The 8938-nt window shown below is 40.9% G+C and overlaps 1 long non-coding RNA gene across 6 annotated transcripts in view; it reads left to right on the forward strand.

Moving 5' to 3' along the window:
* The window catches only part of LOC120867297, a 157423-nt gene extending 154845 nt beyond the window's left edge, over positions 1-2578 (forward strand). For 4 of the 6 annotated variants that reach the window (XR_005721863.1, XR_005721852.1, XR_005721869.1 and 1 more), the window contains 2 exons: positions 1879-2101; positions 2475-2578. This is a non-coding gene — a long non-coding RNA (uncharacterized LOC120867297). The remainder of the gene's footprint in view (positions 1-1878; positions 2102-2474) is intronic. The other 2 variants (XR_005721856.1, XR_005721866.1) reach the window with 1 other exon arrangement.
* Positions 2579-8938: the final 6360 nt, after the last annotated feature.

Genomic DNA, 8938 nt, shown 5'->3' on the forward strand with positions numbered 1-8938 from the left:
TAGCTCCCAGAGTTAGTAAACTCATGTCCATTGAGTCGGTGATGCCATCCAACTATCTCATCCTCTGTTGTCCCCTTCTCCTCTGCCTTCAGTCTTTCCCAACATCAGGGTCTTTTCAAATGAGTCAGTTTTTTGCATCAGGTGGCCAAAGTATTGGAGTTTAAGCTGCAACATCAGTCCTTCCAATGAATATTCAGGACTAATTTCCTTTAGGATTGACTGGTTGGTTCTCCTTGCAGTCCAAGGGACTCTCAAGACTCTTCGCCAACATCACAGTTCAAAAGCATCCATTCTGTGGCACTCAGCTTGCTTTATTTTTTAACTCTCACATCCATACATGATTACTGGAAAAACCATAGCCTTGACTAGACAGATCTTTGTTGGCAAAGTAATGTCTCTGCTTTTTAATATACTGTCTAGGTTGGTCAGAGCTTTCCTTCCAAGGAGTAAGCATCTTTTAATTTCATGGCTGCAGTCACCATCTGTAGTGATTTTGGAGCCCCCAGAAATAAAGTCTGTCACTGTTTCCACTGTTTCCCCATCTACATGCCATGAAGTGATGGCAGCCATATGCCATGACCTTAGTTTTCTGAATGTTGAGCTTTAAGCCAAATTTTCCCACTCCCCTCTGTCACTTTCATCAAGAGGCTCTTTAGTTCTTTGCTTTCTGCCATAAGGGTGGTGTCATCTGCATATCTGAGGTTATTGATATTTCTCCTGACAACCTTGATTCCAGCTTGTGCTTCATCCAGCCCAGCATTTCTCACGATGTACTCTCCATATAAGTGAAATAAGCAGGGTGACAATATACAGCCTTGACGTACTCCTTTTCCTATTTGGAACCAGTCTATTGTTCCAAGTCCAGTTCTAACTGTTTCTTCCTGACCTGCATACAGATTTCTCAAGAGGCAGGTCAGGTGGTCCGATATTCCCATCTCTTTAACAGTTTTCCAGAGTTTGTGGTGATCCACACAGTCAAAGGCTTAGGCATAGTCAATAAAGCAGAAGTATTTATTTTTCTTCCACACCTTCTCTTAATTTGGCATATACATTCAATGTCTTTGTCCTGGTTTTAATTCTCCCTGTGGTATCTCATACTATGGAGTGAAATCCTTGAGGGGTTCATGAGGTGCTGATCCTTTGAGAAAGGTGTTTTCCTTTGACTGCCTGTCTAGCTCTGTTGGTGGGCTTTGTGGGTGGGCTTGGCTGGACCGTTATAATGAAGCAGCGAGAACTAGATGACTACAACCCAGTGTTCCACTTCTGAATTTCTGAATCAGCGATCAAGTCAAAAGGTGACTAATGAACAGTTAATCTGATGTTTTGCATTTATGGATTTCCATTTAAAAGGTGATGGCGCACAGACATTTTTTTCCTCCAGAAGTCAAAGAGTTAACACAGAAATTAGATCTAGTTCAGTTTTTACCAAGAAAGTTTACACTGATGGTCAAAGCACCTGTTTTATTATACATTTAAATATTGACTAGTCTATTAATTTTTCAATTTATCAGTTTTCAGAAACAAATCCAAATAGTTTACATGCTTCAAGAAAATTTTTAAATGCATGTTTACTTCTTCAAAACTGTAATTACTGTGAAAACTCTTTTTGTTGTTTCCACTATTTTGTAGTTATATCTAGCAGTCACATTTGGACAGAATATATAGGCTCCTCATTAATACTACTTGAAGATTTTATATTTAATTACATGTGTTGTCTGTTACTTCCAAGACTTTCTTGGGGCCACATTTTAGCACTCTAAAAATGACCTGTGTACGTTGTAATCTCTGGACATTTGATGGAGCACTTTCCCTCCCACCCCCCACAAACCAAAAGCTGTTATTAAATTTACACTGCTGCTTGGCCATTTTAGAATCAAGAAAGTGTGGGAAGTGCCTACATGGAGGATGCAAGACTTTGATTCTGACAAAAGGAAAGAATGAGAACATGATAAATAAGGCTGAAGAATTGCTCTGACTGAAGATTTCAAAACTATACCTCCCTCTTCCTCTGATTTGAACGTGGTTCTGTGTACATCTGACACCCAGAAGTTGGTGATGACTTTTTCTGCAGTGCCTAAAGGAGCAACAAAAGATGGATCGGGTGCCTTACAATCACTTTATTTCCAATATTTTAAAATCAGTGTAGTAAGCTAACGATGTCAATTGTTACTGATGTTAGTGGGGGCATTTTTACCTAGAGATTAAGTATAAAACCTTGGAATGGTAAAATCTTTTAAAAATTTTTAAATTTTATATTGGAGCTATAGTTGGTTAACAATGCCTTAGTTTCAGGTGTACAGTCAGCAATACATGTGTATATTTGTTTTCAAATTCTTTTCCCACTTAGGATTTTACAGACTATTGAGCAGAGTTCCCTGTGCTGTAGAGTAGATCCTTGTTGGATTTCTATTTTATATATAGCAATGTGTATATGCTCTAATACTGTTTCTTCCATATCTGCTGCCACTATCCAGACTTCCTGCCTCCTTCAAGTATCTCAGTATCCTGCAGAGAATGTTCTGCCCCTCCTTCCTCCAATATTCTCCCTTCCAATAAGATCACCAATTTTATTTTTTTAAAGGGATAATATTAAAAATTTTTAAATTTTTATTTCAATATTGTTGATTTATAATGTTTGTTTCAGGTATACAGAAAAGTGATTCAGTTATATATATGTATATGTATACATATTCTTTTTTAGATTTTTTCCATTATAGGTTATTACAAGATATTGAGTATAGTTCTCTGTGCCATGCAGTTTATCTACTTTGTGCTTGTTTATTTTACATATAAATGTTTATATATTTTAATCCCAAACTCCCAATTTATCCCTCTGCCCTACCTTGTCTTTTTGCTAACCAAGAATTTGTTTTCAAAATCTGTGAGTCTGTTTCTGTTCTATAAGTAAATTCATTTGTATCATTTATTTAGATTCTGTGTGTAAGCAATATCATACGATATTTGTCTCTTCCTTCACTTAGTATGATAATCTGTAGGTCCATCCACGTTGCTGCAAATTGTATTACTTCATTTTTTTATGGCCAAGTAATAGTATGTTGTATATGTGTGCCACACCTTCTCTATCCATTCATCTGTTGATGCGCATTTAGACTGCTTCCATGTCTTGGCTGTTGTAAATAGTGCTGCAATGAACACTGGGGGCATGTATCTTTTCAAATTATGGTTTTCTTCACCTATATGCCCCAGAATGGCATCGTTGGGTCGTATGGTAGTTCTACTACTTTTTTTTTTTTTAACTTGAAAAAAATTTGTCTGATGATGGCCATTCTGATTAGTGTGAGGTGATATCTCATTGTAGTTTTGATTTGCATTCTCTAAATTAATTTGTGATGTTGAGCATCTTTTCAAGTGCCTCTTAGCAAGCTGTATGGCATCTTTGGGGAAATGTCTATTTAGGTCTTCTGCTCATTTTGGGGTTGGGTTTTTTGATATTGAGCTGCAAAAGCTGTTTGTATATTTTGGACATTAATCCCTTGGTCACATCATTTGCAAATATTTTCTCCATTCTGTATATTTTCTTGTTTTTCTTATTATTTCCTTTGCTGTGCAAAATCTTACAAGCTTAGTTAGGTCCTGTTTATTTTTGGTTTTATTCCATTACTCTAGGAGACAGATAGATCCAAAGGGATATTGCTGCAACTTATGTCAGAGTGTTCTGCCTATGTTTTCCTCAAAGAGTCTCATAGTATCAGGTCTTACATTTAGGGTTTTAATCTGTTTTATTTTCATGTATGGTGTTAAAGAGTGTTCTCATTTCTGGGAATTTTAAAGATTTTCCAGTCCTGTCAAATCCTCTAAGAACCTTCTTCCAACTTTGGGTCCAGAATTTTGCTTGATAATCCCTCAGCCTGATGCTTATAGTAAGTTCTTACATACTTCCTATCCTATTGCTTTTGACCTCAGAATGGTAACCTTTAAGCCAAGTTAAATTTTCTAGTTGCCATGGACCGGTAAGTTGCTTAATGTGCAGCAGAATATAGGAGATATTTGGGGGTCAGACAGACTGCAGTTCAAGTCTCACTTCTGCCATGTCTTAGATGTGCAGCTGGTCATTACTCAACATCTATAACCTTTATTCATTTATTCAAGTCATCCAAGAAATCATTAGTGTAAATGAAGCTTGTACATACAGAATGTGCCAGCACTAGCCTGGACATGGAGTGTACATTGTGAAACACAACTGATATGTTTCCTGCTCTCCAAGAGCTTAGTTTCTAAAGATACATAAGAATGAGTTGCCAGTGACCATCCAGAGGTTAAGTTCTCTAATAGGGATAGCCTAGGCTTGGAAATGAGGCACACTGTGTAGGCAAAACTTTTGGAGAAATTACATCAAGAAGGAAATGGCAACCCACTCCAGTACTCTTGCCTGGAAAATTCCATGGATGGAGGAGGCTGGTGCAGGCTACAGTCCATGGGGTCGCCAAGAGTCGGACGCGACTGAGCAACTTCACTTTCACTTTGATATATGAAGAATGACTGGTGGTAGTCAGATGGTTAGGAATAATTATGAGTACCTTGACACTCCTAGGTTGTTCGGTTATGGCGTGAAACAGACAATGAGTATAACACACCAAGAGCGCATCTGACAGGTCAGTACTGAGTCAGAAAGCATATACAGACTAGGTAACATCTCAGACAACGGAGATGCAGAAATGAGTAGGAGACTGTCTTTGTCCTCTAGGGTCTCAGCGGCCTGAGGTCCACCTCTAGCTGTGTAGGCGGCCTCTATTACTGCTCTCGTCCCCACTGTATCGTGCTTGCCTGTTCCCATGTCTTGAGACCACCAGTACTGCGAAGTCAGGAATGCTTCCATCATAGATACTGTGGTATCTTTAATGCTGAGCAGTGCCTAGTGGACCTTTATATTCATCTTACCCCCAGAGCAGATAGGGTCGGTTCCCTGTTACATCATTTCTCCCTTACCTTTTCAGCTTACACCTGCCCAACTTTGAACTCCTCTCCCTGGAAGCTTTTATTTGCCTGAAGCTTTTCTCTGTCTGATTAGATCCACTCAGTTCACATATGAGTACAGGAAAATTTAAGCACCACCCTCCATCCATGGGATATTCCAGTACTCTTGCCTGGAAAATCCCATGGATGGAGGAGCCTGGAAGGCTGCAGTCCATGGGGTCACTAAGAGTCGGACACGACTGAGCGACTTCACTTTCACTTTTCACTTTCAAGCATTGGAGAAGGAAATGGCACCCCACTCCAGTGTTCTCGCCTGGAGAATCCCAGGGACGGGGGAGCCTGGTGGGCTGCCGTCTGTGGGGTTGCACAGAGTCGGACACAACTGAAGTGACTTAGCAGCAGCAGCAGCAGCGACTCTCAGTGGCATGGGGTATATAGTTGGTATAAAAAACCTCAGCTCCCAGCGCCTGCGATGACTCCGAGGCATGTCTTCTACACTGGCTCCATGTTCTCCCTAGAGGATTTAGATCTGGTTACCCCAGAGCAATAACTCAATGGATAATTTACACTCCCTTCTTTATCTTTGGAGACGGAAATGGCAACCCACTCCAGAAATCTTGCCTGGAGAATTCCTTGGACAGAGGAGCCTGGCAGGCTACATGGGGTTGCAAAGAGTCAGGCATGACTGAGCAACTGTCACTCACTCACTTCTTATCTTTCTTTTTCTACTTCCTTACCAGTGATTTCAGGGATTTCCATAGCTCCCAAAGAAACTACTTACATTTGAATCCGCCCAGTCTGCATCTCTTGGAGAGAGATAAGCTTCATGTAAATTATTTCATCTGATTGATGATTGTCATTTATAACTTCATTGTTACTTTTGTCTTGGGTATTCCTTTGGAAAAGGTGTATGGATTCATTATATATTCTAATGTATTATCTATAGATTATAAGATTAAGTAAACCATCTGTCTGTGGATACTTTTTAAGTTGATCTGTCTTTATACTTAGGAATGTCTCTTAATAGTAAACATCCCTGGTGACCCGGATGGTAAAGAGTCTGTCTGCAATGCAGGAGACCCGTGTTCGATCCCTGGGTTGGGGAGATCCCCTGGAGAAGGGAGTGGCTACCCACTCCAGTGTTCTTGCCTGGAGAATTCCATGGATGAAAGAACCTGGCAGGCTACAGTCCATGGAGTCGCAAAGAGTCAGACACAACTGACCAACTGTCACTCATTCCCTCAGGGTCTCTCCGGCTGCCAAGTCTTTCTCCCATATTTAGGGAATTCTGCCTAAAAAGAGCCCATCTCGCATGATAGGAATGGAAAATGTCAGATACTTTTGTGGCCACAAGTGGGCATATGACCTGGGCATTGGCCATCAGATGTATCCATCTCTACTCTCTCTAAATTGGAAGCAAATGTCATAGAGAAGTAGGAAGAGCCTAGAGTTGATTCTGTTGAGAGATGGGAGCAGAGACAATTCAAATGGCACCTTCCAACATCCAGTGTTGGTGGTGGCACATGGCAGGACCCAAGACCTCAAGCATGCCTATACCCACACAATGTCACTTGAAGATTTGCAAGCATTGCTCCTTCCCTTGCAGTTTCCGAGCCTGGCTCTCCAGTCCTCCCAGAGATCCTTTGATCTCTCCAGTATCTTTCATAGCAAAACTCTTTCTTGCCAACATGTCAAGGTTGCTTTCTATAGCTTGTAACTAAGAATGTTGTCTGTCAGGATAGAGCCAGGAAAATAGTCTTCTGCATCTTTCACGTAGATGGGATTTAATATAGATAATTGGTTAAAAGGGTAATGGAAAATTGGCAAGAAATGGAGAAACAAAGGAAGCTGCAAGTCAGTAATAGCTGGAAGCTGCCATCTCCACCAGGGTTGGAGGGGCAGGGGAGGACGGGAGCCCATTGTCTGACAGGAGCTAGAACCACACAGGGGTTCCTGGAGGGGGGACCAGTGGGATCCAGGATCTGGAAACTGATAGAAAGGATGGGTGAGAAAGAGAGAAAGAAAGATCTGATCTTCCTTTTTTTTTTCCTCTCTCTCTCCAACTTTATACCGTACCTATTATTAACTATAAGTAACTACCAGAAGCTAGAGGGCAAGGGAGCCTGTAGTACACAGCAGAATAGAGGAAGAGTCAGAAATATTTCTGAAAGCCAACAGGCAGTTGAAATGCCCATGTCCTAGAAGTCCAAATACTTCAATTAAAAAAAAATTTTTTTTATAAAGAGTATAATTGCTTTGCCATGCTGTGTTAGTTTATGCTGTACAGAGAGGAGAATCAGCTATATGATGTATAGATATATCCCCTCCCTCTTGAATCTCCCTCCCACCCCCATCCCATCCATCTAGGTCACCATGGAGCAACAAGCTGACCTCCCTGTTCTATACAGCAGCTTCCCACTAGCTATCTATTTTGCACATGGTAGTGTGTATATGTTACCCACTCCAGTGTTCTTGCCTGGAGAATCCCAGAGATGGGGGAGCCTGGTAGGCTGCCGTCTGTGGGGTCGCACAGAGTCAGACATGACTGAGGCGACTTAGAAGCAGCAGCAGCAGCAGCAGCAGTGTGTATATATTAATCCTAATCTCCCACTTCGTCCTCCCTCCCCTTCCCCCCCACCCTTTGTCCAAATCTCCATTCTCCACATCTGCGTCTCTCTTCCTGCCCTGGAAATAGGTTTACCCGTACCATTTTTCTGGATTCCACATGTATGCATTAATATACAATATTTGTTTTTCTCTTTCTGACTTCCCTCACCCTATGTGAGAGATTCTGGGTTCATCTACATCTCTGCAAATGACCCACTTTCATTCCTTTTTTGATTGAATGCGTGAAGAGAACAACCAAGCAGAGGGCTGGGATCTGAATCTTGTGCTTTCCTAACTCTTAAAAAATAGGGAAAGAAGAGATTTCCCTTAAGCTGAAGCATCAGAGAGAGAGAAGGAAAATGAGGCAAGAGTAGGGTCCTGGATGTCACGGCTCTGAAGCAATCAACTCTGCCAGACTCCTGACTGGACTTCCACCAACTAGACCCGTGAATTATTCATCAAGTCTAGACAGGAGACTCAGAGCACTTATCCAGGAGCTTTGGGTATCATAGCTTCTAAGCCAGGCTATTCCCTGGGTAACATGGGTTATTAAGTGAGGATAACAGTGCTTGCCAACTTTCACTGGGCAAGGTGAGGAGCAGCGAATAATGAGGATTTTTAAATACTTGGCAAAATAGAGAAATGAGTTGCAGCACGAATCTTAATTGATAACTTAGAGACAAGCACATTCGCTCTCACAGTTTGAACTGATGGTGTTGTCCTAGATGAATTCCGTGAATAAATGGAATGTAATCTCTTTGTTACTGGCAGTGCATACGAGGAAAGAAAGGTCTGGGTTTGGATTTGTGAGAAGGAACTTGGTATATAGGCAAAACTTCTGAGCCCATGCCAACACAAAATGAGCACATTACAAATATTTGTTCTTCTCCCTTCTTTTTTATCATAGCTCTAACCTAGAGGGCAAAAAAGGGAGAAAGTGGAAATACTTTCTAGAAAATGCTTTTTTAAAGAAATCATTTTATAGGAAAATGCTTAAAGGAATTAAAACCCCAAACTCAATATTCCTGCTTATTATTGGAAAAAAAAAAAAAAAAAACCAAACTCAGTATTCCTGTTGAAAACACCAAAAATCCACAGGCATTGTAAATCAAAGGCCATTTACTTTAGATTTCAGACATTCTTTAAAAAAAAAAAAAATCTGCACTTACTTTGTTTCTTAAAAAATCCTCATTTACCATGGCTGCTGAAAAATGCCTCTGGATTTCTATTTTGTGTGGGGTTTTATTCTCAGCTGGTGTCTAGTGTTTCTGTGACCCAAGCAAGGAGTGAGTCCCTGTGACTTTACCACACTCTTTCTTCTGGACACAGATGGAAATGTGATCACTTCAAGGCCTGTTGCAAAGGAGCTGGGTCTCTGCCACGGGTCAGCAGCAGT

Source organism: Oryx dammah, unplaced genomic scaffold, assembly GCF_014754425.2.
Source record: "Oryx dammah isolate SB20612 unplaced genomic scaffold, SCBI_Odam_1.1 HiC_scaffold_1, whole genome shotgun sequence".
Classification (NCBI taxonomy): domain Eukaryota; kingdom Metazoa; phylum Chordata; class Mammalia; order Artiodactyla; family Bovidae; genus Oryx; species Oryx dammah.